The sequence below is a fragment of the Tursiops truncatus genome, chromosome 11 (genome assembly GCF_011762595.2).
Source record: "Tursiops truncatus isolate mTurTru1 chromosome 11, mTurTru1.mat.Y, whole genome shotgun sequence".
NCBI lineage: Eukaryota > Metazoa > Chordata > Mammalia > Artiodactyla > Delphinidae > Tursiops > Tursiops truncatus.
The window spans coordinates 50,864,957-50,888,788 of NC_047044.1; the positions used below are offsets into that span (position 1 = coordinate 50,864,957).

The 23,832-nt window shown below is 36.9% G+C and overlaps 1 protein-coding gene across 5 annotated transcripts in view; it reads right to left on the reverse strand.

Annotated features, from left to right (window-relative positions):
• The window catches only part of MSRB3 (methionine sulfoxide reductase B3), a 164,575-nt gene that overhangs the window by 39,995 nt on the left and 100,748 nt on the right, over window positions 1-23,832 (reverse strand). The window contains exon 5 of one of the 5 annotated variants that reach the window (XR_012324298.1): window positions 4,536-4,638. The exons of the other annotated variants lie outside the window; for them this stretch is intronic. The gene's annotated coding sequence lies outside the window, so the exon portion shown is untranslated. The remainder of the gene's footprint in view (window positions 1-4,535; window positions 4,639-23,832) is intronic. 5 annotated transcript variants of the gene reach the window in all.

Below are 23,832 nucleotides of genomic sequence, written 5' to 3' on the forward strand. Positions count from 1 at the left end.
TGGATGTGTAGGTACAGCTCACAGGTGTGGGTACACAGTAGACAGTAAGAATCCATTTGCCCAATTTTCAAAAAAGGAGCAAGAGTGGACTCCACACACTGTAAATAAGTAGACTTTAAATCAAAGAAGATTCCACGTATGACTGCTACAAGGTTAATTTGACCATACTTAGAAAAAGTAGGCACCTCAAAGAGCAAAGTTTCTTCACTACTGAAGATTTTCAAAAGAATATGCCAGTCTCTGAAAAGAATCTAGGGAACTGATCAAGTTTCTCCCTGCAGATAAGGTAACCCAAAAAGCCTGAGATGCTGCATCTAGCTAGGCACCAGGGCGATACAAGCGGAGTGTAACTGTTGTTAGGCTGCGGTGTATGGATCCAAGAGAATATCTTTTCGAGAAACAAAAGCAAAGGCCCAAAAGCAGACTCTGGTCAAGGAAGCAGCATAGATGCAGAGAAAGATTTCCTTCAGCAGAAATCAAATGAAATAAAATAAGTTTTTGAAAAAAGCAAAGAATATTTTTTCAGTGAGGAAAACTATCAACCTCATACAACAACCTTTGAGAAGTGTTATCAGTAAAGCAGAAGTGTGACGACATTTAGAAAGGCCCCAAAACACCCCAGTGACAGTGCCCAGGTCTGCAGGCTGTGTGAGGGCATGGCAGTGTGCAGCCAAGGTCTTGTTCGGCATGTGATGGGTAAAGAGAAGACCGACTTCAGAACTACTGAAATTTGACCTTCAAGGTTTCTGGTGAGGGTAACTGGGACTTGGAGGACACTTCTATTACCAGGTCAGCAATCCAGTCCACTGAGAGAAACAGGAGGGAGCAGGTGTTACCAGTTGTCCTCACTGGGGACATTTGTCCCTGTATACCTTTCACTGTGTTTGGCAAATCTTTTAGGCCAAGGAACATTTCTTCCACATGTAATTTACTCTTTGGTCTGACCTCCTTTCCATGTACACGACGGGACTACGTACGTCTGGTGTCCATCTGGTTGCTAGCTACTGTCTGGCCCTGAAAGGACAGGACTAAATCCTTACCTATGTTGTGTGATAATTGCCTTTAGACCTCTGCACTCAATTGCTTCTCAATATAGTTGTTCCACGGTGGTGAAAGGATTTCCAAAATGGAAAGCTCCCCACCTGTCCCCAGCACTAACCTGGCCTCTAAGCTCTCAACTCTCCAACTTCAGAAGTATTATTCGGGTTCTGACAGGATCACCCTAACTTACAACTATACCACTTCCTCATGGTGGTATATAAATCTTCCCTTAATATCATCCATTAATTTCATCCTAATCTTCCTTATCTGGCAGTAATTCTCAAAGTTAAAAAAATTATTTTACGTTGCTTTGGTTATTTTAATTGGAATTTGGTAGAGTATGGGAGGAACAGATGTCTTTTCATCTTGCCATTGTACCTCAAAGTCTTTCTCCTCTTTAATCTCTAGTTAATGATGGTTTGAAGAAATTCTTGTATAGGACTTTTAAAAATAACTACTATTAAATAAAAGTGATGGTAAATAGCATTAGATAATGTATATTTATATGTTGTGGTACTGTGATTTATAATAAGAAATATATATTTTGTCTTCATTCCTGTTCCTGACAAGATCTCCAATGGAAGTATGCAAACCTATGTGGCCTCTCCCTGGAACACATTTACCTATGCTATAGTGATGGACTGGATAATTATTAATGACACAATGGGATTCTAGTAATATGTTAGTACCTTTTGACTTTTAAAATTGTTTTGCTGTAAGGGATCAATGTTTGAAGACCAGGAGGTAGACTGTGATATCGTGATTTATAATAAGAAATATATATTTGGTCTTTGTCCCCCTCCTGGCAGACTCCTAAAACCCTTGGAATTTCCTAAGTGATCGGAGCAAGGAAGGTGTCTTTTGTTATTCACAACAAGCCCCTTTCAACCAACCACACCTGAGTTTATGTTAATACGGTGACTTGTTAAGGATGTGGGCTGGTTGCCAGGGGAATCAACCACTTGATTAGAGGATTAGACCTCCTCAACCTCCTGGGTGAAAAGAGGCGCTGGAGACTGAGTTCCATAAAAACTCAAAGGATGGGTTCGGAGAGCTTCCCGTTGATTAACATGTGGAAGTGCTGGGAGAATGGTGCTCGAGGAGAGGGCACTGGAAACTCTTCACCGACTTCCCACGTAAATGCCCTATGCAACTCTTCCATCTGGCTGGACCTGAGTTATATACTTTTATAACAAACTGGTAATCTGGTAAGTAAACTGTTTTCCTGAATTCAGTGAGCCGCTCCAGCAAATTAATCGAACCTGAGGACGGGGTCTTGGAAACCTTCAATTTACATCCATAGGTCGGTCAGAAGTACAAGTGACAACCTGGCCTTGCAACTAGTGTCTGAAGTAGGGAGCAGAGGCCATCTTGTGGGGCTGAGCCCTTAACCAGCCTCTGACACTTAGAATTAAGTTGCAGGACACCCAGCTGGTGTTTCAGAATTGCCTGATGTATGGAAAACCCACATGCCTGGTATCAGAATTGAAGTAGTGTTAAGAGTATTAAGAGGACACACACAAGAGTGTGTTTTTTTCTCTATATTTATACACACACAATTATTGTGGTAAAATATATATAACCTAAAATCTACCATTTTAATCATTTTTAGGTGTACAGTTCAGTGCCACTAAGTATATTCACATTTTGGGACAGCCATCACCACCATCCATCTCCCAGAACTTTTTCCTCTTCTCAAGCTGAGACTCTGTACCCATTAAGCAACCCCCCCCCGCCCCCCGCCCCCACACACACCCTAGTCCCTGTTAACCACCATTCGACTTCTGTCTCTATGACTCGAGGTCTTTATGAATTTGACTATTCTAGGTACCTCACGTAGCGTAACCATATAGTATTTGTCCTTTTGTGTCTGCTTATTTCACTCAGTATAATGTACTCAAGATTCATCCATATTGTGGCATGTATCAGAATTTCATTCCTTTTTAAGGCTGAATGAGATTCCACTTTAGGTATACACCACATTTTGTTTATCCATTCATCTTTCGATGGACATTTGAGTTGTTTCCACCTTTTGGCTATTGTGAATAGTGCTGCTATGAATGTTGGTATACAAACATCTGTTCGATTCTCTGCTTTCAGTTCTTTTGAGTATATACCGAGAAGTGGAATTGCTATGTTCAATTTTTTTGAAGAACTTCCATACAGTTTTCTACACTGGCTGCACCATTTTACATTCTCACCAATGATGTACAAGGACTCTAACTTCTGCACATCCTCTCCAACACTCATTATTTTCTGTTTTGTTTTAATAATGGCCATCTTAATGGCTCAGAATATATTTTTACTGAGTCATTCTCATATTCACAAATCTCCTTATCTCAAACTTACATAAGAAGAGGTGAGGGGAGCAATATATGTTTGGACAAAGGCCTTTTTCACTGCATGAAAATACTCACATTGGCAATCAAACATGTAGCCCGGACATCATTAGCAAAATACAGCAACTAAGCTAACAAGCTCCAACCAAGGCATCACTGACTGGTACAGATCTGCCCCTAACTGTTAGGGAAAACCACTATTAAAGAAAAGACACACAAGGGGATGGGGGAAGAAGTTGGGGAGAGGTTACAGTGCCAGTCACCTTTGTTCCTATCTTTACCTGCTAAGAAGGTATGAGTCAATTCATTTACCTAAGTCAGGATCAGAAGAGCTGAAGGAGAATACAGATGAAGAAAGGAATTAAATGTTTTAAATGTCAGTGTGTGCTAACATACATCTCTAACCCCCATTTCAGCTCTCTTATTTTATTGTGGAACCATCAAGCTTTTAACAATTTTTTTTTTTTTTTTTTTGGAATCCATTCATCTTTCCTTACCACAAAACTGTCCTGTGCCAGAATCTGGTTCTTTTCTCATGGGTCTAACATTTCAGCTTGTTATAAACAGCATATGGATATAGATTATGCAATGATAATGTGTGCTACATTCCCAGGACTTACATTTTCTGTATATATGTGAACAGCAAGTAATCACTGCATTGATTTTTCTCTACTCTAAAAATAAATAATATATTAATCAACCAAGTAAAACATTAATCTGGTACATATATTCTTTTATCTTCTTTTATTGATTAAAATTTTTTTAAGTCCTATGCTAAAAAATGAGAAAGTAGCCATAAAACAAATATAAGGACCTAGCTTTTGGGATAAAATTCTAGATTTGTCCTTAAAGACACCAATCATACTGAAGTCTAGTAAAAGATTTCCTAGTAATCAACTTCTGAATAATGTATTTGTTAGTTTCGATGTACTACTAGCCTTCCATTTTTCGTTTGTTCCATGCTAGATGAATCTTGCCAAATAGCATATCCAGACAGACCTCAGTCTCCTCTGTGCTTGTTCAGCTGCCATTTATTATCAGAACACAGTTAGGCATTATCTTTTAAAACTCACAAAGACATGCACAAGCAGATGAAGCTCTTCACATAAGCGAAGTGTGTATTAACAATAATCACTAAGAATTTCTGAAACTCACATGTCAAAAAGTATCATCTTCGCTTCCCTGGACTTTTCAAACAGGAACATACACAGGTTCTGGCTTTCCACTATAACCTGACTTTCACCTTCTTCAAAAAGAGCTAAGAAAAAAACAAAAAGAGGAGGAAAAAGGATATCCAAAGGCATTTCTATTCAATTGCTAAATGGTCCAATATATTTGTAACTCTATCTCCTTTTCCTTTACACCAAGTGAGTGATGAAAACCTGATGGGACAGGCAAGCAACACACTAACATCCAGTCACTGGAGGATATTCACAGAAAGAGACAAAAACAGGCCTAAGTGGGCAAAAAATGTTAATGCTGGGAACTGCATAAGCAGCAAGTGAAAATATCTCCATCATGAGAGGAAGAGGTTAAAAAGTTTAAGGGAATTTCTGAATAAAATCACTAGGAGTAAGTCAGTGAAAGGGATTCATTTTTCAATTTTCTGGAAAAACAGGACTCAGTCTGTGACCCGGCCTCCCAGGTATTACATACAGACCTCAAGAATACAGTCATTTAGAAAGTAACTGCTTCAAGGAGTCCTGCTAAAACTACAAAGACGTGAAATTCCAGGCAGACACAGGAAATTCTTTGGGGAATAAAAGAATTTTATGACTCATAAGATTAAAATCTCCTGAATACTCACTGAAGTAATCTAATGATGTACTGTCACCAGGAAAGGAGTTTGATAAATTTCTGTGCTGTGCACAGAAATCTTAAGCAAAATAGGAAAGTGAACAAATTTGAAACTATATCCATTTACAATTTTTCCTTTCAGGATAAAACTAACTTCAAGGACACCAGAATTTCTTATAGGGTCTAATATTAACATTTTATAGAATGCCACATTTTTAACTACTGAGATTTTAAGCAAAATTTCATATCGCTTTTTTTTTTTAAATCCGTATCTTACTCAAGTCAGCCCAGGAGTAGGCCCAGGATTCAAATGTGGGTCATTTGGAAGGTTCTTAGTTTTCAGATTTAATACAACTTGAAAAAAGTTGTGAGTTGAAGGTAAAGGCTTGGGCCAGATGCCAACGGGAAGAGAAAGAAGGAGGTCGAGTTTTTCCTAGGGAGATCAACAACAACAAAAACCAGACATGGCATTACTTTCTTGATTCTAGACCATGCTCAAGCACAGAAGAGAGTCCACATCAAGGAGTCTACCCTTCCCTTAAAACATTTCCCATCTTTTTCTAACTTTATTCTACTTCAAAATTTTGCCTGTTCTGTATGAAATTCCCTTCTAGTAACAGGTTGTAAAACTAAAGCCAGCAATGAAAGCTCTGTTTAATCTTTCCCAGGGACAAACACAGTGTAATGTACGATATGTAACTATGAGTTAGATTGCAAATTACTTTTATTTAATTTAGTCTAGTGTTTAGCTTCACCTCTGAAATATCAGTCTGTATCCTTCTATTTTGGTTTGATTCTATAGTCCACTTTAAACAGTAAATGTTTACATTAAAAGGACAAGAGAATGTGTGATATATTTTAACTGTCAAGAGTGTTGTGAACAGTGGCAGCTGGAAGAATGTGTAGTCCACTTCACTGCTATCCTGAAGCCTTTTAGAGTCTTCAGATCAGCAGTTACTTCCTTCATTGCTCATATTAGAAACAAAAACAATTCAGTTGCTTTCTCTGAGAAACGTAGTAAGATTTCTAGAATTCATTCGTGGTCTTTGCCCTGGGTTCTACATTAACTTTCTGCTGGGCTGGGCAGTGAAATGGTTATGGAATTTTTCTTTCATTTTTCAGGTTGCTGGTTCAGATGAAGACAAAAGGCAGGAGCAAATGAAAGGATTCCCATCTCAGTATTACTTAGAAGTCTCTGAACTGTGCTTGGTCCTGTTCCTCTGCAGTCATTGTTCACATCATCCTGAATTCATTGTGATACGGCTCCTGTCAAAGACCTGCTCAGAAGACCAAACACTGAAGCCGAGTTGATTTCCTTAATGTTTCCAGATCTGGTGAAATTCCACAAATAAAACCGAAGAGAGAAATGTTTAACACTCTTACTCTTATTGCAATGATTTCAGGCCCCGTGGGAACAGCGCTGGGGAGAAGTGGATCCTAAGGCTATGTGGGAGGGTGAAGACAGCCAATACTCTGTACATGCATACTTAGACCAGACCTGACACATCCAATTAAAGAAATATTTGAAGGTGGACAAAAGTGTACATTATCCAACTCCTACCTACCTCTCCAAACACATCCCTTTTTTGGGGGGGGGGCTGTGCCGCGCGGCTTGCGGGATGGCATCGGAAGCCCGGATTCCTAACCACTAGGCCACTAGGGAACTCCAAACACATCTTGAACCTGTCTCCACATTGTGCTCTACCCACACTGGTCTCCTTTCAGTTCCCCTAACATATCAAATTCATCGCTTATCAGGGTCTGTTATATTTGTTTTTTCCTCTGCTTAGAACATTCCCCCAAACTGTTTGGATTCTCATACTTCAGACCTTAGCTCAAATACCTCCTCCTCAGTGAGGTTTTCCTAGAAATCCTGTCTAAATTAGGATTGCCCCCCCACCCCCGCCATCACCATTCCCTATCTGATCCTTTCTATTTCCTCTCCACCTCTTATCAGATGTCATCATGTTTATTGGTTTACTGGTTTAGTGCCAGACACATACACACACTATAGTGTAAACTCCTTACCATCAGGAGCCCTGCCTGCTTGTTTGCCACTCTTTCTACTGTTCCTAAAGCAGTAACTATTTAATGAATGGATGTGTTTACCACTCTCCTAGAGGCTGAGGGTAAAACAACACGAAAAGATGCAGATTCATCCTCAAAAACCTTATAAAGAGAATGGAGACTGGCACATAATCATAATATAATAATTGTTTTACAGGAGCACAGAAGTCTAGTAGAAAGAACTTTATATGCCTATTTTACTGGTAAAAGTAAGTCTATTCCAAGGGAATGGACTGGGTGTGCAAAGGCACAGAAACAGCCATAACAGCATGCAATTCCATTCTGTGGGAATCAGTTCAGGTTTTATAAAATATAAATTGCTAGGGGTGAGGGGGTTGCGGGGGAGAGGAGGCCTTAAACTTTGACAGAGAGGGATCCAGTTCATGAAAGACCTCCCCTGTTATGCAAAAGGAAAGAGATTTCTTTCCATAGCCAGTGGGAAGCCATTGAAACACTCTGGGCAGAGGGCTGACATGACATTTACATTTTAGAAAAAAAACCTCTGATAACAGATTTAGGTGATTTAGAAAATCAAATTATGGACAGGTAACAGAGGGACAGCCAACAGAGTTTCACAATACATAGGTATTGTAGAGAGGAAGAGGGATTCAATGGCAGGAAAATTTTGCTGAATATTTATCTTGTCTCTGAGTGGTTTTATTTGGCCATATGCTGTGGCAATCACCCACGGAGCAGCCCTAACCGGAGGTTCTAGATACTAATGTCTATTTTAAGAAGGGCTATAGGGACTGAGCTAGACATTGGATAGGAAGCGCTTCTTTCACTTGTAGGTATTTAATGGTCCCAGACATTCTCTCTCCTGAATAAAAGCAGAATTTAGAGGTAATAGAATGCCGCCACTAAGCAAGGGCTTCTGCTTCATGGGTGTGTAGACATTTCTCATCCTTTAGACCCAAATTCTCTAGCTCCAGCGCCAGTGGGGATAGTGTGGCCTACACAATGTATTCAGGTAAACTGCAAGACATCATGATGCAGGGCCAAAATGTAGAGGCAAGAGGACTGGAAGTACTACTAGGCCAAGCACAGGAAAACCAGTAAAGCACGGGGTAGGGCAGTAGCTTCAGGCACTTGAGTTTGCAAAAATATAATAGGTTAAAAGAACCAGGCACCTGTCACTAAATTTCTAAGACTGCCAAGCAGACTGGAGATAAAATGAGATGATTTAATCTCCAACTCAGAGGAGAGTCTTAAGGATTTGTGACCTGTCAGTGGTGATCTTCCCTACTCATAGCCTCTCTCAACCAGAGTTCCCAGAGAGAATTAAGCTTGAAAACCCTGATGTAGGGCCTAACCCGAGGCATCCACTGCATGTAATTAACCTCTCTCCTAAGCATCTAACGTGGTTCTCATTATGTATCATCCTTGGGAAAACTTAAAAAAATAGTTACTCAAATCTTTTTCTGTAGCCTATGGTTCAGATCAGCAATCCACGGTAAGGAAGGCAACAGGGGAGTTGCTACGTTCCGTCTTACCTCAAGACCTTCACTTAGTCTCATTCCATTGCTTGGGAACATTCCCATTCAACCCTCCCCACTTCCTTGCCTACCTCTCTCCTACTCATCCTCCAGGTTTCAGTTTAAAGCCAGAGACCTTCCTTGACCTCTTACACTAAGTGAGTATGCCTTAAACTTAGATAGAGAGGAGGCCAGGTCTTGAAAGCCTTTCCATTTTACGCAAAGGGAAAGTGATTTCACCCTGTAGCCAAAGGGAAGTAAGCCACTGAAAACCTCTGGGCAAAAGGGTGACGTGATCAGATTTGCTAGTTCCAAAAATCTCGTACCTCGTCTCTGTAATCATATTTTAAAAACCCATCAAATTAGGGCAGGGCCTGAGTCTATGCTGCACCATACATACTCAGGGCCCAGAACATTAGAACATTTATTGTATTGGTGTTTAAAAGAATGAAAGAATGCATAAATAAAGCATGATCTGATATTTGAATAAATGTGCCTTGATTGGAAGGTAGGAAAGAGGGCATTTTAGCAATTTAAAGAAACATTATTAATATATGGGAAACTGTCAAGTACTACTTAGCAAAAGCAGCACTAAATACCTCACAAGGAGTGGGTACCACAACCAACAGAATTCAACAAAGCTAGCTGTACTTTTAATAATGTTGTTTAATGAAAAGGTACAGCTACTGAAACATCATTTTCAGTCCTATTAAACCTATCCAGTTAATTATGGTGGTCTTGGGCTACTTAGAAACCTTTGAACATGGCATACAATTTCAAAGCCCACAGTAAGCAGAATGAAGGGCACAGGTGAAGGCAAAATAAGGTAACCACTTATTCTTCTACTGCAGCTGCAAGATGGGAATATACATAACATGTTGCAGGTACTGGGGTGTCTATTCTTGAACACTTTCAGTGAGAGCAACCTTGTTAATTTTTTTTTTTCTTGATAGCTTTAGTGGTATCTCATTAGCCTGCTGCCTAAATTGATGACTCTTACTGGATAGGAATAACTAGAAAGGGCTTAGCCAAACACACACACACACACGAACACACACACACAAATAATAATAGTAACTGTGATATTAAAATTAAAAGGCTTTGGAATTGAGTGAAAATATGACTGTAGTAGTGATATGATGAACACAGCCCTGAATTCTTGACTAGGTTCTCCCACATGAGACCTTGGGGAATCCATGTGCTGCCTTTCTAAGCTTGTATCATTTTTAAATGAGAGTGTTGGATTACATCATCTTTAATGTTCTTTTTTCAAATGCTAACATTCTGTTCCTATAAAATCAAATCATGACAGATTACATCCTCTGTTTATATATATGTATATACATACATGTATTATATATTACATATATATTTAGTATATATTAAATATAAATAATCTAGTTTACAATGACATAATCAACAGATTATGGTATAGCAATACAACAATAATTCTTTCTTCCCTTTCATCAATAACCATATATATATACTTTGTCTTTCTAAAAGGCATGTAGGATTGAATATTTGAAAACTAAAACCAGCTAAACATCTTTTAAGGGCAATTTTGTGAGAATTTAAGCACTTGCCAATCTAATGATCAAAAAGATATGATGATCATTACAAATTTTTCAAAGGTAAAAGAGTACAAAGTTTGCATTCATTTGCACATGTGGGGTTTTAAGAAGGAGATCCGAGTATAACGGATAGCATGTGTACAAAGGTTACACTGGTGACCATAGAGAGGACATATTTTATTCAACCACAGAATAGACAGATACATAAAACTTACATAAAAAGAAACAACACACGTAAGACTTCCCCACGGAAAGCTCACATTCCCATTGCTCCAAGCGTTTGGGAGAGAAAAAAATGTCACTAATCAAAAAAGGAATTAAAGTCTCCATGGCATATTCAGAGCTAGGAACACCCTTTTGTTCACTGGATACATCTTTTATTTGTACAAATGCCATTATTAGGTAAGTGGGAAAAACAGACTTAATGCAGTATATACTGTATCTGAAAACAGTACTCTACCCTGTTGCTGAACTTTATTTATTTGAAAAGCAAACTTAATTGAAAACCTACACAATGAGTACCTAACAAATTCCCAAGTTGTTGAAACAAAATAAGAATGAGATTGAATATCAAATACGCTACCCCACAAAAGGGAGGGCAGTTTCCACTGGCAGTAGTTCTAATAAACAGGACCCAAATGCTGCAGTGTAAAAAGGTCTCCAGCAAGTTCACCTGTGGGAAAGGTTAATGGGAAGAAACCAGACAGGGCAGCAAATACAACTCCTACACTCATTCATTCCACATCATTCTCTTTATCTCTACTTAGCTCATCTGTTAAAAAGAACACAAATAGTAACAGCAAGAAATGATCAATTGTTTGCTAAATTATGACAAGTATTATGCTAAGCTCTAATTTAGGTCATTTAATCCTCTCAACAATCCCATGAAGTTGACACTATTGTTTTACATCAGTTTTAGCAGGAGTTAAGAAACATTAAGACTTTCCCAAGATTACACAATGAACAAGAACCTGAGCTAGGATGTGATGCTCTTAACCATCTTCCTAATGAAATGCCAACAACTTTGGATCTGGTCCCAACCATAAAACAGCATAAATATACTAAATAAAATATCAACTGTGTGAATGATTTGTAACATACATATATGGTGATATCCTTAATATACAAAGAGAACTTACAGAGCAATAAAAATATAAAATACCCCAATAAAAAATAGGCAAATGACAAAACCCAGCAATACATAAAAGAAAAAAATAAATAAATGTTCAGTAATTATATTTAAAAATCTAAACACAAAATCTAAACGCAAATTAAAACGTTAATGAGATACTAGGTCTCAAATATGACATACATTATCAGGTATTAATTAAATAGGATGAAAACATTCAGTACTGAAGAAAGAGAGCATAGAGAAATGGCAACACCCACAGAATCCACATGGAAGTTAAATCAGCACAAGTTTTCTGGAAAGCAATTTGGCAATAACTACCAAGATCCTTCAAAGTGCTCATAACAATACAAGGAAACACTCAGAAAGTATAACACTCCTGTTGTGGTTCTAAACAAACTGTTCTTCAAAAATTAGAAAATAAAGTTCAAGACAGGGGAAGACTTACTACATAAGAAATAGTTATGATAAACAAAACTTACAAAACTTATTTTAATGCTGAACCAATATACATTGATAATATGATTTAAAGTATAATGTAACATACAAAAAGGATCTTATAAATGGATGAGGCATTTTGTAAGAAAAAAAATTACTAACAATCTGAAACCCAAATCCCCAATTATTTCAATGAACCTATAAAGGTGTAAGAGGAAAAAGGAAAAATTATACACACACACACACACACACACACACACACACACACACACGTACACACACACACTTGTACCCATTAGCAGTCACTCTATTTCCCCTTAGATCCTCTAGCCCTATGCAACCACTAATCTATAGTCTGTCTCTATAGATTTGACTATTCTGGACATTTCATATCAATGTAATCATACAATATGTCCTCTTGCATTGCTGACTTTTTTTCACATAATGTTTCCAACGTTCATCATGTTATAGCATGCATCAGTACTTCATTTGTTTTTATGGCTGAGCAATATTCCATTATATGGATTTACCACATTTTATTTATCCATTCATTAGTTGATGGACATTTGAATTGTTTCCATATTTTGGCTGTTATGAAAAATGCTGCTATGAATATTTGTGTACAAGTTTTTATGTGGATGTATGTTTTCAATTCTCTTAGCTATATTCTAGGAGTGGTATATGCCAGAAGGTTCATATGCTAACTCTGTTTAACATTTGAAGAACTGCCAAACTCTTTTCCAAAGAGGTTATACCATTTACATTCCCTCCAGCAATGCAAGAGGGTTTCAATTTTTCTACATCCTTGCCAACATTTGTTATTGTATGTCTTTTTTATTATAACCATCCTATTGGGTGAGAAGTGGTGTCTCATTGTGGTTTTCACTTGCATTTTCTAAATGGCTTATGTTTTGCATTTTTTCAAAAGTGCATATGGGCCATTTGTATATCTCCCTTGGAGAAATGTTTATTCAGATTCCTTGACCTTATTTTTTCTTCTGGTCAATGAATGAAGTTTATTTTTCTAAACTCATGAAAATCAAGCTAAGTTTGTACAGTTCTTGAAGTTTTGTTTAAGTCTAAATTATTTTGTAAAGCAGAATGATATGCAAAGCAAAGAGCTAAAAGAAATTCTTTTTGATACATTTTCTGTATCATCCTTTTTAAAAAGTAATAATGATTTAATAAACCAGTAAGTTCAGTAACACCGTAAATGAGTACTAACAAGCAATTTCTGAGCTATCACTATTTACAGTAATAGACACAAATCTGTTTTTTTGGCAAATAAAATAGTATTTACTTAAAGTATACAGTCTAATGATTTGACACACATATACTTTGTGAAATGATTACCATGATCAGGTTAATTAACACATTCATCACCTTCCACAGTTAACCTTTTTTTTCCTGGTGAGAACACTTAAGGTCTACACTCTTAGCACATTTCAAGTACAAATGCAGTGTTATTACATATAGCGCCACCACATTGTACATGAGATCCCCAGAGCTTATTCATCTTATAACTGAAGGCTTGTACCCTTTGACCAGCACCTTCCCATATCCGCCACCTCCTAGCCCCTGATAACCACCATTCTACTTTCTGTGCCTAAGAGTTAGACTTTTCTTTTTTTTTTTTTTTGATTACACATATAAGTGAGATCATATAGTTTTTGTTTTCCTCTGTCTGGCTAATTTCACTTAGGATAATGTTTGCCCATGTTGTTGCAAATGGCACGATTTCCTGCTTTCTCATGGATGAATAATATTCCATTCCATATATACACCACATCTTCCTTATCCATTCATCCATCAACAGGTTGCTTCCATATCCTGGCTCTTGTGGATGATGCCGCAATGAACATGGAAGTGCAGATATCTCATTTCCTTCAGATATATATGCCAGAAGTGTGACTGCTGGGTCATATGGTAGTTCTATATTGAAATTTTTGAGAAACCTCCATACTGTTTTCCATAGTGGCTATACTAATTCACATTCCCACCAATAGTGCACCAGCATTCCCTTTTCTTCACATCCTCATCAACAGTTGTTGCCTCTTGTCTTTTTTTAAAATTAATTAATTAATTTTTATTTTTGGCTGCACTGGGTCTTCATTGTTGCGTGCAGGCTTTCTCTAGCTGCGGCGAGCGGGGGCTACTCTTCGTTGTGGTGTGTGGGCTTCTCACTGTGGTGGCTTCTCTTGTTGTGGAGCATGGGATCTAGGTGTGCAGGCTTCAGTAGTTGTGGCACGTGGGCTCAGTAGCTGTGGCTCACAGGCTCTAGAGTGCAGGCTCAGTAGCTGTGGTGCACAGGCTTAGTTACTCTGCAGCATGTGGGATCTTCCTGGACGGGGGCTCGAACCCGTGTCCACTGCATTGGCAGGCAGATTCTTAACCACTGTGCCACCAGGGAAGTCCCTGTTGCCTTTTTGATAAAAGCCATTTTAACAGATGTGAGTCAATATCTCATTGTGGTTTTGATATGCATTTCCTTAATGATTAGTGATGATGAGCATCTTTTCATGTACCTGTTGGCCACTTGTATGTCTTCTTTTGAAAAATATCTATTCAAGTCCTTTGCCCATTTATAATCAGATTGTTTGGTTTTTTGGCTATTGAGTTGTTTGAGTTCCTTATATATTTTGGATATTAACCCCTTATCAGACATATGGTTTGCAAATATTTTCTCTCATTCTGCAGGTTGGCTTTTAATTTTCCTGATTGTTTCTTTTGCTGTGCAGAAGCTTTTTAGTTTGGTGTAGCCCCACTTGTTTAGTTTTGTTTTTGTTGCTTGTGCTTTTGGTGTCATTTCCAAAATATCATTGCCGAGAATCACGCCAAGGAGCTTTTTCCCAATATTTTCTTACAGTAGTTTTACAGTTTCAGGTCTTGCATTTTAATCTTTAATTCATTTTAAGTTAATTTTTGTGAATGGTATAAGATAGGAGTCCAAGTTCATTATTTTTCATGTGAATATCTGAATATCCAGTTTTCCCAATACTGTTTATTGAAGGGACCATCTTGTTGCCATTGTCTGTTCTTGGCACCCTTATCAAATATTAGTTGACCGTATATGTGTGGGTTTATATATGGGCTTGCCATTCTGTTCCATTAGTCTGTATGTCTATTTTTAATGCCAGTACCACACTGTTTTGATTACTACAGCTTTGTAATACAGTTTGAGATCAGAAAGTGTGATGCCTCAGCTTTGCTCTTCTCTCTCAGGATTGCTTTCACTATTTGGGGTCTTCTGTGGTTCCATACAATTTTTAGAATTGTTTTTTCTACGTCTGTGAAAAATGCCATTGGAATTTTGACAAGGATTGCATTGAATCAGCAGATAACTGTGGGCAGTACGAACATTTTAACGATATTAATTCTTCCAATCCATGAACACAGAATATCTTTCCATTCATTTGTGTCTTCTTCAACATCTTTTTATCAATGTCTTATAGTTTTCAGTATACAGATCTTTCACCTCCTGGGTTAAATTTACTCCTAAGTATTTTATTATTTTAATCCTATTGTAAATGGGATTGTTTTATTTTTTTTTTAGATAGTTCATTGCTAGTGTATAGAAATACAACTGATTTTTGTATGTTGATTGTGTATCCTGCAACTTTACTGAATTTATTAGTTTTAACAGTTATTTTAGTGGAGTCTTTAGAGTTTTCTCTATATATGATCGTGTCATCTGCAAACTCAGACACAAGTTTACCTCTTCCTTTCTGACTTGGATACCTTTTATTTCTTTTTCTTGCCTAATTGCTCTATGACTTCCAGCATATGTTGAATAAGAGTGATGCGAGTGGGCACCCCTGTCTTGTTCCTTATATTAGCAGGAAAGCGTTCAACCTTTTACCATTGAGTCTGATGTTAGTTGTCAGTTTGTCATATACGGCCTTCCTTATGTTGAGGTATATTCCTTCAATACCCAATTTAGAGAGTTTTTATCATGAAGGGATGTTGAATTTTGTCAAATGATTTTTATGTATCTATTGAGATGATCATATGATTTTTATCCTTCATTCTGTTAATGTGCTATATCATTTATTGATTTTCCTATCTTGAAACGTTCTAGCACCCCAGGGATAAATGTAAATGTATCATTGTATATGATGCTTTTAATGTGCTGTTGAATTCAGTTTGATAGTATTGAAACTGTGGGTTAAATACATTTCACCTGGCTTCAAAAATCAAGGTCATTTAAAGACCTGTACACGCAGCATGCAGCCTAAACAATAAGATACTTGACCGAATTGTTTTCTAGGAACTTGGAGTCAGCTATGTCTAGTGTGATCTAAGCTGGTTAAGACTGGATAGACCAACCCTTCAACTGGGCATGCATGAGGGTCCACTTGGTGACCTTTTGAATGTGCTGAGATCTGTACTTTATTTATGCTCTGAGCAGAACAACACTTTTTTCCAATTACTTTTTCCCATGCTCCCGATGCCTCGGACCACCTGTTTCTTTATTTGTTATCCCATGAAATTAAACTAGAACCCAATACCAGAAAGTGAGCCGGAAATCCCCAAAATACTTGTTGATTAAACAACATACTATTAAGTAACACATGGGTCAAGTAAGAAGTATCAAGAGAAATTTTAAAATATCTTTAAATAAATGAGAGTGCAAATACAACTTATCAAAGTTTGTGGGATACAGTAAAAGCAGTGCTTAGAAGGAATTTATAGCATTGAATGCTATTACTAGCACTGGAAATGAAAGTTCACTACTGAAACTGTGGACATTAACAGGATAATAAAAGAATATTACAAACAACTCCATGTCCACAAATTTGATAACCTAGATGAAACAGACCAATTCCTTGAAAGACACAATCTACCAAAACTCACATAAGGAGAAATCGATAATCTGAATAGGCCTATATCTTTTGAAGAAATTGAATCAATAATTAACAATCTTCCAAAACAGAAAACACCAGGCCTAGATGTGTTTGCTGGTTAGTTCTACCAAACACTTAAGGAGGAAATGATAACTAAGCTTTACAATCTCTTTCAGAAATACAATTGATTTTGTACATTGGTGTTACACCCTGCAACCTTGATGAACTTGTTTACTAGTTCTAAAAGATTTTTACTGGATTCCTTAGTATTTTCCATATACAAGATCATATCCTTTGCAAACAGAGAAAGTTTTACTTATTCCTTTTCAATCTGGATGCCTGTCCTCCTTCCCTTTCTCCCTCCCTCCTTTCTTCCTATGCTGGATGCAGAGGTATAATGGTGAATAAAACAGACACCCACTGTTTCTACCCTGTGTAACTTACTTCTGACTCTAACCAGCAGTTCTCCACCTTAGATCCACATTAGAATCACCTGTGAAGCTTTTACAACAATGCCAGCGTCTGGGCCCCAACTGCAGAGACTTTGAATTAATTGGTCTAGGATGGGTCCAGGCACATATATTTTTTAAAAGTTCTTCAGATAACTCATGAGTGGCTAGGATTGAGAAAAACTCCTCTAACTGAAATTGAATCTGGTATCCAAAGCTAGGGTTGGGCTTAAAGTCAGTGTAAATAATTCCAGGTGTAGGTAACTGGATTACTTTGGCTAGAAAATCAGACAGGCTCTTTACAGCTTCATCGCTCAAGAAATTCTACCTTTTTTTTTTTTTTCTAATTGAGGTTACTTTAAAAAAAAAATTTAGGTAAAATTGGTATATAATGTTATGTTAGTTTCAGGTGTACAACACAACAATTCAATATTTGTATAGACTACAAAGTAATCATCACAATAAGTCTAGTTACCATCCACCACCATACAACTGACCCCCTTCACCCATTTTTCCCAACCCCCAACCCCTCCCCTCTGGTAACTACTAATCTGTTCTCAGTATCTATGAGTTTTACTTTGTTTTGTTTGTTTTTCAGATTCCACACATAAGTGAAATCATAGAGTATTCATCTTTGTCTGACTTATTTCACTTAGCATAATACCCTCTAGATCCACCCACGTTGCAAATGGCAAGATTTCCTACTTTTTTATGGTGGGGTAATATTCCATGGTATATCTATACCACATCTTCTTTATTCATTTATCCATAGATGGACACTTAAATTGTTTCCATATAATTGGCTATTGTAAATAATGCTGCAGTGAACACGGTGGTGCATAAATGCTTTTGAATTATTGTTTTCATATTCTTCAGATAAATACCCAGAAGTGGAATTGCTGGATTATATTGAGGTTCTATTTTTAATTTTTTGAGGAACCTCCATATTGTTTTCCATAGTGACTGCACCAATTTACTTTCCTACCAACAGTGGAGGAGGGTTCCCTTTTCTCCACACCCTCTCCAACACTTGTTATTTCTTGGCTTTTTGAAAACAGCCATTCTAACAGGTTTGAGGTGATTATCTCGTTGTGGTTTTGATTTGCATTTCCCTGATAATTAGTGATGTTAAACATCTTTTCGTGTATCTGTTGGCCATCTGTATGTCTTCTTTGAAAAAACGTCTATTTAGATCCTCTGCGCATTTTTAATCAGATTATTTTTTTTCTATTGAACTGAGTTATTTATATATTTTAGATATTAACCCCTTACTAGATAGAATGATTTGCAAACGTTTTCTCCCATTCAGTAGGTTGCATTTTCAACCTACTGTGCAGAACCTTTTTTGATGTAGTCCTACTTGTTTACTTTTGCTTTGTTGCCTTTGCTTTTGGAATCAGATCCAAAAATTCAATGCCAAGATCAATGTCAAGGAGATTACCGCCTATGTTTTCTTCTAGGAGTTTTATGGTTTCAGGCCTAAGAAACTCTACTTTTGCAGCCTTCAATTAGCCTCTTCTTCCTTCCATCTATAGATTCCTGGGATAGCCTCCCATTTCCTTTTAGCACCTGGTTCAAATTTTCTCTCTCCAATCCAAGTTTTCATGATCCTATATAACTTCCACAATCATGTTGACAACTATTCCAGCACCCTGGCTTCATGCTTCCTCAATCTCCACAACTCCAAAAGCATTCATTTTAATTCCTCTGTTGTTACTCACTAGCTTAGGCTAACCTTGTACTGAATCATCTATAAAAACTGCTGGAAACTCCTGTAGGAGCTTAATGCTGAGAGAATCATTTTTTTTTTTAATGCCATAAAATAGAGGAATGGGAAGTTGATTCTTGGCATCCCAACCTAAAATTGTGAATAAATTTTTTACTGAAACTGTTATGTATTCTCAAGTACATTATAGGTTAAACATGTTTGGTGAACTGGCCTTTAAATCTAATTTTTCTATTAGGTTCTTTCTATAGTAAAAGGCATTCTATGCTCAAAACAACCAACCTACAAATGAACTTTTAACACACAACCTATCCATCTCTTTGAGAACATTCTCTGTATCATATTCTGACCAGTGTTTGATACGATAGTATCACTTATATGAATATGAATTATGAGCAAAGGACAGCGCCAGGGGACCCACACAGTAAGTTTAACCTATATATGTAAAGTCACAAATTAAAAGGCTCTAGCTAGAAGCATATATCCTAGACATTTCTACTTAACTAACAGTTGCTTCTACCCCCTGAAGAGGAACACACTACCATTACTAATCACATTTTCTGGGAAAGAAGCCAACCCATTCTTATTTTCAGCTAAACAATATTTTGGCTGTCAGTATTAATATTCAGTAAAATTATTATGGGACAACCTACTGAACACTGATGTGCACCTACCACCTATGAGCTTGAGATCAGTTGGTTCCTTTGTTTCTAGTTGGCTCTCTTTCTTCTCCTTTAATGTTCCCACACATCTTGCATTGGTGAGTTCCTCTCTTTCCTCATCTAACATTCTAACTCAAGCTTTGTAGCCTCAAATTTCTCTATGAAATAGGAAGCAAGATTATTGCTGAGACCAAAAAAATGGGTGTAGAAAAGGGGATTTGAGAAAAGTGATAAAGATGTAGAAGGACTGCAGAATAGTGTCAAGAGGTGATCTGAAATTAAAGACCATAAATCTCTAGTGGCAACTATCCAATAATTATACTCTTTCCTTTAGCAGGGCCATGCATCCTGGTGAAGGAACTATTCAATATAAGGGAAACAAATCCAGAACCCAGAGGGTACTGGCAAAAACGACAGCATGGTCACTATAGAGTCTAGGATGGATGGAGAAGAAAGTAAAACAATGAGGGGCATAATAGACTGGGACGAAAAGGAAGAGGCCAGAACACTGAGGTTGAAGAAGCCCGACTCTTGGTTGGACTGTCCACATGGTCACTGAAATGGCCCATGAGGATGGCAAGAATTAGAGTGGAAAGCCAAAATCCTCAATAAATGAAGGGTATTACCAACGCTGATAGATCACAGCAATGATGAAAGGCAGTAAGTGGTTGAATAAGATGACAAACCTCAAAAGAGGAGTTCTTCACACGAGAAAGGAAAACTGAGGCTTTGAAGGAGGTAATGAGGAGCTATTACCGACACTGCCTCTAGGGGTGGGGGGAAATTGCAGTTGCAGGAAGGACCTTGTGACAGAGACAAATCTCAAAGCAAGAAAATGAAGAAAACATTGTGTGAAGAGATTTGAGGATAAAAAAGAATGTATTTACAATGGAATGAGAGTGCCAAAGAACAAAGCAGAAATGGCTGCAAGGCTAGCAAGAAAGAATCATGAATAACGGGCTACAGAAGAATACAGGGTTAAGAGAAAGGAGCACCATGGGATGGTTAAGCAGTGTTAGAGGGTGAGACTTCTGCAAAGCACATTTTGCTGGAGACACAACATAATACCTATCGATTTTCCCATAACAAGAAAAACATTCAAAAAGACATGGCCTCAGATGGGTCATTAACATCACTATTTATTGGGAGGAAGAAATCAACCCTTAAGAACACATGAATTAATACCCAGGGTAGAAGAATAGAGGGCTGTATGCTTTGTGTCAGCATTCTCTTATTTTTTGCCCACAATATTCAAACAAAAAGGCTCTTCTTTTTTTTTTTTTTTTTTAATAAAACTACTGGTGTAAAAGGTTACTCAATTCAGTTGAATTATGCAGGTGGCTCTAGATAAATCAGTCATTAATTCCTCAAAATTAATCTGACTTCAGGAGCCATTTTATGATAACACTGAAACATGGGGCCATCTGGGCAGTACAAAAGGAACCTGGTGGAAGAGTCATGTGGAAGCTAAACTCTAGCTCATGCTCCCCTCACTCCCAAGCCTGTGTACTCACCTTGACTCAGAGAAGTCATTCATCTGCAGTAGGGTGGCAGGGCAGAGAAGGGGACTTTTTCTAATTCAGTGACCTAAGCACAGCACTATTTTCTAACGGACACAAAGGTATTGTATAAAATAGCTTAGGCCCTTCTTAAATATACAAATAATCTAGGGGAATGTATTGTCAAAATCTTTTAAAAAATAAAAATTAATAATAACTTGTTAAATATGTGAATTAATGTTTTCTGAATTTTTTCAACAAGAGTAAAAGCTATTATTTTCCCAAAGAAATAAAAAATCATATAATCAGTCTACTTTCTTAGTCTGAGTCACTAAAATTAATGATTCCATTTACAACTCAGTCACATTCAAAAATATTTCCATCATAGTTTTATAATATTGGGTGTGAAGAACAATTTTCTTAACGTAATCCCAAAGCAAATATTACGAAAGAAAGGACTGACATACGCTACTAATAAAAATTTTTTAATTTGTGTAGAGAAAAAAGATCTTAAAGTTAAACATCAAGCAATCTATTCAGAAAAATATTTAATGCACTATCCTTTTTTTAATCATCAGCAGCAGAATCACTAATGTGTATCAAACAATTGATACGGGCTTTAACTATATATTATTTTATTTAGTCCTCATAACATTGATGTAGGTATTATAAGTATTCTTGTTTTACAAATGAAGAAAGTAGGCTCAGAGAGATTACATTACTTGCCCCAAAATACACAATGCTTTTAAGAAAGAGCCAGGAATTAAATGATGGTCTGTCTGACTCAAGCCCGGCTCTTACACCCAGCCACAAACACACACACACACACACACACACACACACACACACACACAAAGTTAACAAACAATTCACAAGAGAAGAATTACAAATGATAAATAATACATAAGAAGAATGTTCACTCTCTCTAGTTATTAAAAATGAAAGTTAAAACAATGAGATCCTACTTTTCACCTATAGATGGGTAAAGAAAATAGGAAGGTAGTAATAATACTCAGAGTTGGTCAGTGTAAGAAAAAATAATACTTTATACAACTGGTGAGAGTATAAATTGGTACATTTTTTTCTGGAGGGTTATTTCACAGTAAAACTAAAAGCATGCAGACTATTTACCCTTCATTTTCATTTATTTTATTTTTTATTTATTCACATTGCCAAATTTCCCCCTAATTTCCCTTTGTTCATTGCCCTTCATTTTCAAACTATATCCTTAGTTGTGTCAAACTAACTCGCTGAATGCTTTTAAAATGAGATACTAATGTTGTACTATAATCCTGTCATCCATTAGCTCTACAATAGCCTTACATAAATAAACCCAAAAGTTGAAATAATGAGATAAGACTGAAAAATATCAGAAAATATAGTCTATATTAAAGGCACATATATCTGCATAACAGATAATTCTATTCCTTCTCTTACAACAAAACTGACATGAAAGGTCTTTGCCACATTAATCTTTGTGAACTAAAAAAAACAAAGTGAAATCCTCTCATCCCTTGAATTGCTCTAACATGTTAATTTAGCTAAGTATCCAAAAATAGATAATGGTATTTAAAAAGTGGTGCAACTTGTCCTCCAATTTGATCAAAGATGATAATAATATATCTTTCAATTTTACTTTACATATATTTAATTTTAAAATATTCTTAAAACAAAACACAAGAATTATAAAGGCCAAATTTAAGCTATAACATGAAAAATGCATATTTTAATACATTTTACCAAGTCTTGTATTTAATATGTTCCTCCTCAATACTCCGTATTTGTTACATTGAAAGGATGCTTATTAAGTATTTGATACATAACAAATTCCTTTTTTTTCTCTAAGAAGAAATTTTTAGCAAATGAGTTGTAAACTAAATTTAAATCACACCTGTAAAAACATTTACCATATAAAAGAAAAATAAAAAGTCCACCCTTAATGGAAGCACACGCAAAGATCTTAGAACCACATACGTTCTCTTCACCAGCTTCCACACTTGAAAAAATGCTCAACATGTCCTCTGCCTTGAATCCTTTTTGATATCAGGAGATGTGAGATTAAATAATCTACATATAAAGTAACTCGCATAATTTGCTATCTAGAACCATTTCTGAAAGTATACCTAAAGAAGTACTACAGCAAAATGAAAAATAGATCTAAGGAAGATCAGGACACAAGAAACAGTGATGAGTAAATATATAGGTAAAATTAAATAGTTAATTCTAAATAGCAGTTACCAACAAGGCTGTAACACTTAATAACATGCTTAAGAAATGATTTTTAAGAAAGTAGAGGCATAATGAAAACTATTACAAAAATTCCAGATTGGAGGCAGCCTAAGGGCATGGGGATCAGAGACAAATTAAAAGTACTAAAGTTCTTAACTTCCCTGGTGGAGCAGTGGTTAAGAATCCGTCTGCCAATTCAGAGGACACAAGTTTGATTCCTGGTCCAGGAAGATTCCACATGCCACGGAGCAACTAAGCCCGTGCGCCACAACTACTGAAGCCCAGGCACTGAAACTACTGAGCCCACGTGCCACAACTACTGAAGCCCACGCGCTCTACGGCCCGTGCTCCACAACAAGAGAAGCCACCACAATGAGAAGCCCACGCACCGCAACAAAGAGTAGCCCCTGCTAGCCACAACTAGAGAAAGCCCGTGCACAGCAATGAAGACCCAAAACAGACAGACAAAAAAAAAATACTAAAGTTCTTATATTGGGAGAAACGGAAGGAGGTTATAGATTTTAATTAATTCCCAACATTAACAAAAATACATTCTTAAAATTAAC